The sequence below is a fragment of the Enoplosus armatus genome, chromosome 9 (genome assembly GCF_043641665.1).
Source record: "Enoplosus armatus isolate fEnoArm2 chromosome 9, fEnoArm2.hap1, whole genome shotgun sequence".
Lineage (NCBI taxonomy): Eukaryota > Metazoa > Chordata > Actinopteri > Centrarchiformes > Enoplosidae > Enoplosus > Enoplosus armatus.
The window spans coordinates 14,351,652-14,361,392 of NC_092188.1; positions in this window are offsets into that span (position 1 = coordinate 14,351,652).

Consider the following 9,741-nt stretch of genomic DNA (forward strand, 5'->3'; position numbering starts at 1 on the left):
TTAGAAAATTAACCTTGTGGTTCAAGGCACCAACAGTCACCTCAACAGCTCCTGAGCAATAAAAATTTGTCAGTCTGATCGCGTGTATCCACTGGTTCAAGTGAAGTGAAGGTCTCTAAACATTACATATCAGTATATAAAATATAACAAACAAACTTCTACAATTCAGGAGTCAGTAGTGGAAGTAAAAACCTGCCTTTGCCGGCTGTTCTTTGGTCAGCGTGGGTCGTCAGGGTCACATCTGTAAGATGAAAGGAGAGGCTGCGGTTGGTTGCTTCCACAGAGGGATAGAAAGGTCAGGAAGTGGCCCCAGCACAAACACCAGACTCATAGTTCAAGTTCAAGGTAACACTGAATGGGGTTTTCATTCAGTTAGTTCAGCCCTCTGTCCTCTGACAAGTTGCTGTTTTTAAAAGGGTCGTAATTAGAGGAAAACACCGCCTTTGGCAACGTCTGACATTAGTGTCATGCTGTTATAATTGTTAACTAATTATGTCAATTTTATTTATTTAATTAGGGGTTTTCATGTGGATAGGGCAGAGCATTGCTGGCTGTTTGGTTTAAAAGATTTAGCTACAAAAGTATCTTTTAAAATATTGTGTGTGTGTGTGTGTGTGTGTATGTGTGTGTGTGTGTGTGTGTGTGTGTGTGTGTGTGTGTGTGTTCACACGTGGCCAGTGCTCAGGTGTGTCCACTCTCTGCCGTCTCAGACAATGAACAAGGTCACAGCCAGAGGGTCAGATGTCAGGGCAGCGTTTCCCCTCCTCCACCTCCAGCAGCCTCCCTCCCTCCCTTTCTGTTGTGTCTGTTCGGTCGTCAGCTCCTCATTAACTCCTCACAGGGGATTTCCTGTTTGCCTCCTTCGCTTCCCTGTTCCCGTTCAAAATGGAACAGCATATTAGCTTTATTTTTATTTTTTATTTTTTTATAAAACATGAATAATTAAATCCTTCACCGTTATTGTGCTGAATATGCAAACTAACTGAAAGTTGTAACTACACATTAGGAATAAAAAAGGTAGTCAGAGCATGACTAAACCAGCTACAGTGCCAAACCTTTGGGAAGTCTGGGGCTGTAATTGATGACTTTGTGCTCTCAATGAGCACCACACAACACACACACATTTACGCACAAACACATAATTCAGAGTCTGACTCACCCCCTTTAACAGAAAGTCAATAACAATACAGGAATGATTAATCAGTCCCTCTATGGCCCCTCCCTCTCTACTCACCACCTTCCACTCTCCCTTCTCAACCCCACTCACCCTCTCTCAGCTTAGTATTGATCTGAATGCATTTGCTTCCCATTTATCCGTTAGCCCCCCTCCCCCATCACGTAAACACTGCCACTGCATCGAGCGGTCACAAAGAACCTTTTTACACAGGAGTGTCTCCCGTGCACGCAGATAACACACACTCACAACACACACCCGCGTGCGTGCCATATGATCTTCCAATAGGTGCTACACTTAACTGCATTGCACGGAGGGATTTGGCTTGATTATTCTGCAGTGCAAATTAGGAGGGTCCTTTCCATAGTGCAGGTGCATTATGTGTGTGTATTTGTGTTTGCATGTTGTTCACATGTTAGCCTAAACACAAGGCAGCATTCTCAAAGGTTTAACTGACAGCTCATTGGACCCCCCCGCTTTCCCTCTCACCATTCTGGTTGGTGGCACACAGGTTGCCATGACACCAGACTGTTTTGTCTGCCCTTTGACCTCTTTAAGGGGTGCTGTGGTCAATCAGGCATTACATGTGAGGGGCAAATAGAAGGGAGGAGAGGGAGGGGGATGCATTTCCTCTGTAAAAATGAGGTCCAAAAGGTTCCTCTATACATCCGCTTTGTACAGAGCAGAAGGTGGGGAGCCTCCGAGAGGCTCGCAGTGAAACAAAGACACATGTGCACATACAGACATGGCAGCGCTTTGCAAGGGTAAATGAACTAGGCTGGAGCTCCCAGGGGGTGGGGAGTTATTATGCTCATTGTGCAGTCGGCCAGCTAAAGCTGTTTGGCTGCTTCTTTTGAAGTTATATTTATCAAACCGGAGCATGAGGCTTAGCACTCCAAGCTGGTGCATTGCTTTGTCCACACTGCAGAACGCTTGTGTGCACTGAGATGGCTTTCAGATATCAAGATTTAAACACCCTCAAATGTTGATCTCAACAGTCTCAGAAAAGAAAAAGCACGAGACAGAACGCTGTGTTACAGTGTGCCGCCAGTAATGTCCTTCCCTGTGAAACACTGAAATGATTATGTCTAATAGAGTTATAATCCTCGCAGCAAACATCAAGTGTTCACAGTAAGCTTGATGCTGATCATGTTGGGATAATTTAATAAATATCCAAACATTTATTAATGGCAGCAAAGCAAAGTAAGACATTTGAGTGTTGAGTGCAGCTTCTTAGATGAGGCTAATTATGATGTAATTTACTCTGGAGTGTGAGCAGCTTAGTTAGTTAGTCCCTCTGTTCTGTATGTCAGAATTATTACAAAAGTTAGACATTGATTCATCTCTCATGGTATTTCATGTGATGATAATTGATCTTCTAATTGCATCATTTGGATGGCAGCTGTTTGATTCTTTCAGTTTATGTATTTAATACTCAAGAAGCGACCGCGTGCGATACATTGCTCCTGTCCAGAGCAGCTTCATGAGTAAGTTGGTAGCTTTTGATGGTCTTGTCCACTGACACTTCAGCTGTTGCAGAGATTGAACCAGTGACCTCTTGGTTAAACAGTTTTTGTGTGTGTTTTCTGTGTGTGTTTCAGCCAGCCTCCATCTCATGTCTGAGGAGCACCTGGCACATGTTGTCATGGGAGTGATCTCAAGGTAAATTTTTTATATTATGCATTTCCATTATATCTACCAATGTAAACTTACACTCACACACACTCACACCTATGTCAGTGCATACACAGTCATGTACAATACATACGCATAGAGTCCATTTTATCTATTTTGTGTTTGTTTAATTGTTTTAACCATACATCTGTTGCTTTTCTTCTCCCGGTGCAACAATGTTAATCTGTATTGTCCCTGTTAAATACACATACTAATGAAAATATTGCCAGATAATCAATTGATTGATTCAAACCTTTGCCAACTAATAGCATTAGTGTCAAAACACAACTGATTTAATCCACTTTTTATCAGGACTTTGAAAAAACAAAAAAACAAAACCTGCACTTACAAAATCCCAGCACATTACTGCTATAGGATTCTTGTTCACTGTTTACTGCTTTACTGCTTAACTCAATTCATACACTCCCAGTTATATTTTTCATTTTCAGCCTGGAGCTCATTCAAGTTCTGCTCCGCAACACTTCAGTCGTGAGTCATTATAAACAGTTTTAGAAAGCTCCACTTTGACACAGATTAATCTACATTGTTCCTTTTAGTCTTCTAACAGGTATCTGGCAGGGCTGCTGCCTGTGTTTACAAAAATATTGACTGAAATGGCAAAAAATATATATTTTTTTTTTGGTCTCTATTGTCAACACATTAACCTCACATGTTATTACAACAGACAAACAGGCTTTAATTTTTGCATTTTCAGTAAACAGTTACAATGCACCAAGTGTCCTACGAAATTCATCCATTGGCTCTTGTCTCTCAATTATTTTTTTTTGAAAGGCTGTAACCCAAAGGACTGGCCCTGCAAAAATGCAAACACACACACACACACATACGCACATTTGTTGACTAATTTAAGCCCTCGAGTGTAATAGATTTAGGCCTTTTATCTAAAGTGGATTATTTGTCCTTGAATTATTTGGCAAGAAATTATCTCACAAGGTAATTAAACGTTATCAAGTCATGTGTATCCAAATATTCAATAACGCTTGCACACAGTCAAATATTAAATGCATATCAAGCCACTGTGATGCTTCGGCTGACCAGATGCTGTAGAAAAGCTAAGATCCCAATGAATTTGTGACTTGTCTAAAACGAGTTCTTATACTGTAATACAAAATAGAGTGATGGTATTTTTGATGCAACTGCAATTCAAAGTAGGATGCTGTTGCCTCTGTGCTGCTTTATTTGGCCAAATGATAGGCCAACCCGTTTTTTCCCCACCACCATCACACACACACCTAAGATAAATTCTTCCATCGTGCATTTGATTGGAAACTTTGAAAGGGAGGAGCTCCGAAAGGCCAGATACACACCAATCCCAGCATACGTAGATTGACAGCTGTGCCATAGCAACAGTTTGGCTAGTTGCCAGGCTGTTGGAGTTGCCAGGCAAAAGGTTCCCATGGCAACATTCATTTTGCCATCTTGGTACATGAGGCTGGCATCAACCAAAGCAGATTAGTGTAGGATAGAGCATTGCTCTCACCTGGGGAAAATAAAAGCACATGCATATTTCAGCAGATCAGAGCGTTACTCTCTAAAATTATAAGCACTGCAACATTACGCTGATGTTACCTTCATTCTGAGATGTTGTGTGCATTACTCCATCTACGGCAGGGGCAGAGGTGATACACAGATATTTGATATAGAAACTAGGCAGCTTTGGCACATGTTGAAAATCTGCTGCTATTGTATATTCAGCCTTGAGAAGCATTTCCCCTGAGTTGCATCATTTTCATTTCATCACATACAGTATAAAAGCACTGAAAGTGAAATTGTGTTGTTGTGCCGACCGGAATTTTTTACATGCCTTCACAGGACTGTAACCATCAAGCGATATCCGAAGTGTGTCACTGTATGTGGATGATGATCAAGTATGAGAGGAATTTTGAACTTAAAGTGACGCCCTATTTATGAATCACCCCAGACATTTTTCATAATGGAGAAGTCTTTCATGGCTCAGACAGGCCTGCTTAAGGGTGGAGTGAGCGAGAGAGAGAGAGAAGGATAGCTGACACTGGCACAATTACACTGCATTTCTGCGTGATTTGACTGTGAAAATATTGCACACGAGGGGTATAAAGTAGAGGAGGCTGTGGGTTTGAAAAAAAGGCCCGGCCGGCAAGTGTGGATAGAGAAGGCAGGAGGGGGGGCATGAAGACAGAGGGTGGTTAAAAGGGTAAGAGGCGGGAAATGGGGACCCATGAGGGCTGAAGCAGAGAAAAGGTTGAGAGAGTGAAGAGGAGAGGAGGAGGAGGAGTTTGGGGGGGGGGGGGGGGGGGGGTGCACTTTGGGACAGGAGAGTGAAAGGGACTGGGAGCAGCAGACAGAGGAGGATTAGGACTCTAAACACATACCAATAAAAGAAAGGAGGAGGAGAAAATAGGAAACAAATTCACCTGGCAACAATTTTACAGTTACACCAGCGTGTTTGCCATGGCTAACATCAGCTATGTAGTTTCTTCTTCTCCATCTGTTCTCACCGATATTGTTTAAACCGTGCACAGTTGCACAGTTCAACACGAGGTCTGCCGAAGGATAGGTGCGGCCTATGATCTTCACTCCTCTTCTGAGTTATGCTTCTTTGTTAGAAGATGGATTCCTCAAATCCCACATGCCAAGCAGCGTTTTCATGCAGAGAATGCAGAGCTCCCACATACTGCTCTCTTTTGTCCTGGTGGTAGACTCAGAAGATGTTTTAACATTTTTTAAATATTTGAAATCATCTTCAGCACTTGCAAATATATTTCTGTTTTGTTAAGGCTCTGCTGAAACTCTTTTAAATGGCATTTGCATAGCATATCATCTTGCCCCATTTATGTCTGTGCTTAGAGTAACGTAACACTCCTGGCTTGTAGCTGTTGGAATGTAGCATTGTGCCAGCAAACGTGATGCTGTAGAATGCAACATTTACGGCTCCTACAGAGACGATCCACACATCGAAAAAAAGTTTTAGTATAGGAGTCTTTTTTTTTCACTCTGTGTGACGTGAAGGAAATTCCATTTTGACTGTGGAACCAGAAGTCACCCAGATTTAGATATCACAGCTGACAGCAGACTTAATGGTGATGACAGTGTTATGGCAGATGGCATTAAACTCCCATGGAAATCTGTCAGCTTTTAAGCAGAATCAGACAGCTGATTTGGATGAAATGCTGCAGTGTGTGGATGCATGAAAGTGCAAACCCAAACAGTATGGTTTAAAAATGAGTTGGACACAATAATAGCTGGTGATTTTTTTTCAAAATGTTTATGAGGGAAGAAAATGTGAATTTTAGTCATTGCTTTTCAGGACGTGATGGGACAAGAGACTACCTGTAACATCCTGTATATAACAGTGCATGGACAGCCAAACCCTGATTGTTCATAGACGGAATTTTAAAGTTTTCAATGTTGCTCCATTGCATCTGCAGAACAAGGTACGGACGAGAAAGTGGAACAGAGAGGTGAGAGGGAGTTTGCACAGTCACCAGTAGAGGGCAACGACTCCTAAGAAATGGATGGAAATACTATGAATGAACATAGGAAAGGAAGCCTTTTGTAGTACTCACACCTGCAGAGAGGCTTAGATGTGTGGAAATGGAATTTCATAGTTTGGTTCCAATGTTGTGAAATTTCAACGGTTTTGTTCCATCCAGTCTTATATCTTCCTACAGTACATTTGATTTATTGATTTATGTCAGCTGCCTCATCTTTGTCCTCCACTGGCATCTCTGCAAATATATATATATTGAGACTCTTGATGTCTGCTCTACATAGCTTCCCTCCGGGCCTTTGTGCAGCCTAAAACCAGAGCTCCTCCACTACAGCCATCCCTGCAGCATCATGGCCATTGCAGCACTCAGTAGAGGTGCATCTCCAGGACCCCAAATTGTAGAGCAGTCCTTCCAAACCAAACATGAGTGCAGTTTTGCTGCCCATTTCATGTTGTAGAACAGTAACATGCATCTCCTCAGGCCAAAAAAACTATAATTCAAACTCCTCTTCTCCTGCAAAATGATCAAAGACGTCTAATTTATCTACCACAACCACATACAGAAATAGATTCACACCACCAATGGAGCTCAGTGGAAAAAGGCAATATTTTGTTATGTTAGAGAATCAGCATTTCTTTGCCCAGATCCAAGACCACAGAAACAAAATCATTCTTTAGCACAACAAAACATGCACAAAAGAAAATCGAAAGGGTAAATCCCTTTTGTGTCTGTATGTCTCAATCTCAAAACTCGCCAAATGATTTAGCCGAGGAGGACATGAACTATTTGAGTATATTGCTGTCACAGAAAAGAAGCGAGCCATGAGGTAATTGGCTGGCTGGTAGACAGGAGGCAGACAGGTGTATATAGAGTATGTGCACAGACACCTTCGTCCTGCTGGGGAAGATCTTGTCTGGAGAGCAGCTCTACATTCTGTGCTCTGCAGTGTGAGGTAGTTGGTTGTATGGTTTCGCATAATAAACAGCACGGAGATAACTGTACAACCTTCTAGCTTTCCCTGCGGAGTCACTCCTTACCACGTCTAATGTACCCCCAGCAGAGAGGTAAGTATGTTGTTACTCCGCCAGAGGATCTCCCAGCGGTTAATGACTTGACTCTTCCTTTTTAACTGCGACGCCTTTTAGCTACTCTGCCCTTGGGCAAAGTCCTATAACTTCCCCCTGTGCTTGTGTGTCGTTTTATGTGCAATATTTGTAGCAACTGGACATGTTTGTCGGGAAGACCACCTGCTGCTTGACAGGTTGTTGTTTGTACACCGGCAATCAGTAGTTCCTACTGCAGCAGCAATAGCTTTTAAGAGAGGATGCTGAACCTCCATTTTTATCCAAGATCCTACTTCAAGGTCAGACAAGGGACTGTACGGAAGTTGTTAGTGTGGGGAGAAGGGCTGAATTCATTATTTGATTTTCTTATTTTATTAATATTTTCGATTAATGTTAAACATAAGAAAATAGTTGTTGTTTTTTAAATCCTGCCATTCTGTTGAGAAAGGGGCTGCTAAATAAACAGTTAGTCACCAACTTACTGAAAATACAGCCCTGAGCCCAAGACAGGCTTGTTTTCCTCTGCATATGGCCAAACTGGCAACTTTTTTTTACAGTAAATCTCACATGGGAAGAGTGAAATAATAAATAAATCTAGGAAGAGAAAAAGTTAAAAGATCATCCCCTGCTCTCCCAAAATGTTAAGACTATCCTCCCTTCAACAGAAAGAAAAAATAGATAACTCTCACCTTTTTCTGCCCCCTATAATAATTTTCATACAATCCCTAACGAATCATACACTCAACATACAACATATCATACATATGAAATACACACATCACATGCATTATACACAGCCTTGCTATGAAAATGATGGACCCCCTGTCTTTGCTTGGCAGTAAATTGTGAGATCCATGTATTACTGCATGCTAACAGGTAGAGGAGACATTTTACTTTTACACACATGCCACCACTGCTTCCATGTTACCAGTGCAGTCCTCTGCATCCACGACAACAAAAACTATCACAATCCCCCCCCCCCCCTCCTCCCTCAGTATGTCAGACTGGTGGTTGAGACAGCAGCCATCTGCAGTGCGTTATAGCCGGCTCTCCTCCCCTCCTGGAAGGGGGGCGCATATATCAGAATTGTGCTGATTCGGCACTGTCACTCGTAGCGTTCTTTATCATCCACCGCACAACACGGCTCTCCTGCCAGAAGATACAGCTGAACGTCTGACAGTTGCAAGGTGTGTTGGGCAAGGACAGTGTACAATGAGCTATCTGCCCTGCCTCTCTCTCTCTATCATATACCAATATAGTAAAAGATTGTTTATACCAGTGACCAGTTATACTTGGCTCATCTTCCAGCGTGGCAGATGCTGCACTCTGTGCATATGTGTGAGCAGATTTGTTACACGAACATATTCTCACACATCCACATGCACATATGGTACTCTAAAAAAGGTCTTTCAAGGTTAGAACCATGAGTAAAAACGCTGCAACCTCTCCCAAATATAAAGCATCATGGGTTCCTTCAAGCACCCCAAAAATTCAAACATCGCCCTCTGTAAAGCACGGTTTACGCTGTATTGCCTTTGCGCACATACTTTATGAACACAGGTGTGATGAGGAGGAGTGTGCTGCCAAAAACAATGCCGTCTCCGATCTCTGGGGACATAATGGAGAACTAGAGCATCCCGATCCTGAGACAGACAAGGCAGACACCATCCCAGACTGATGATGTCATCCCTGTGAAGCACTCCCAGTGCTTTGTCTCTCAGTGGCACTGCAGAGTGCAGCCGCAGGCACACACACACACACACACACATTTACACCAGACACACACACCCACACACACACACACACACACACCTGTCTGTGACATTCTGCACTTGTCACTCAGGTTCGAACACTGCTGATGTCAGAGAGCTGCTTTTTCTTGGTTTTTAACCCAAATTGGCGTCCAGAGAGCCGCTGTCTTGGAAAGCTGTGCTCTAATGTAGTCATGTGGCAAGAGGACAGACAGAGGAGAGCAGGCAGAGACTCCTGGGCTATATAATCTATGCACAATCAGAATCTATGTGTTGTAAATGTACAGGAATTTGTCTTGGTGACATTAATGCAGGATCAGATAGGATATATGTGCTGCGCAAGCACATATTGCACAGGAACTCACATTCAGTGCAACAGGGACAGTGCAGAACATGCAGTACGCGTATCGCAGTAGATATTGTAAACACATTCAGCATGTTGTTTCTATGCAAATTTAGGTGGCATGGCATTACAGTATGATTGCGGATACGGAGGAGGATGTGAAGAGTCCCGTAGTGCATCGGAGCTGCGAAAAAGACAGTTATACAGAATAGGATCAAAGCAGGAAATAAATTCAGCTGTACAG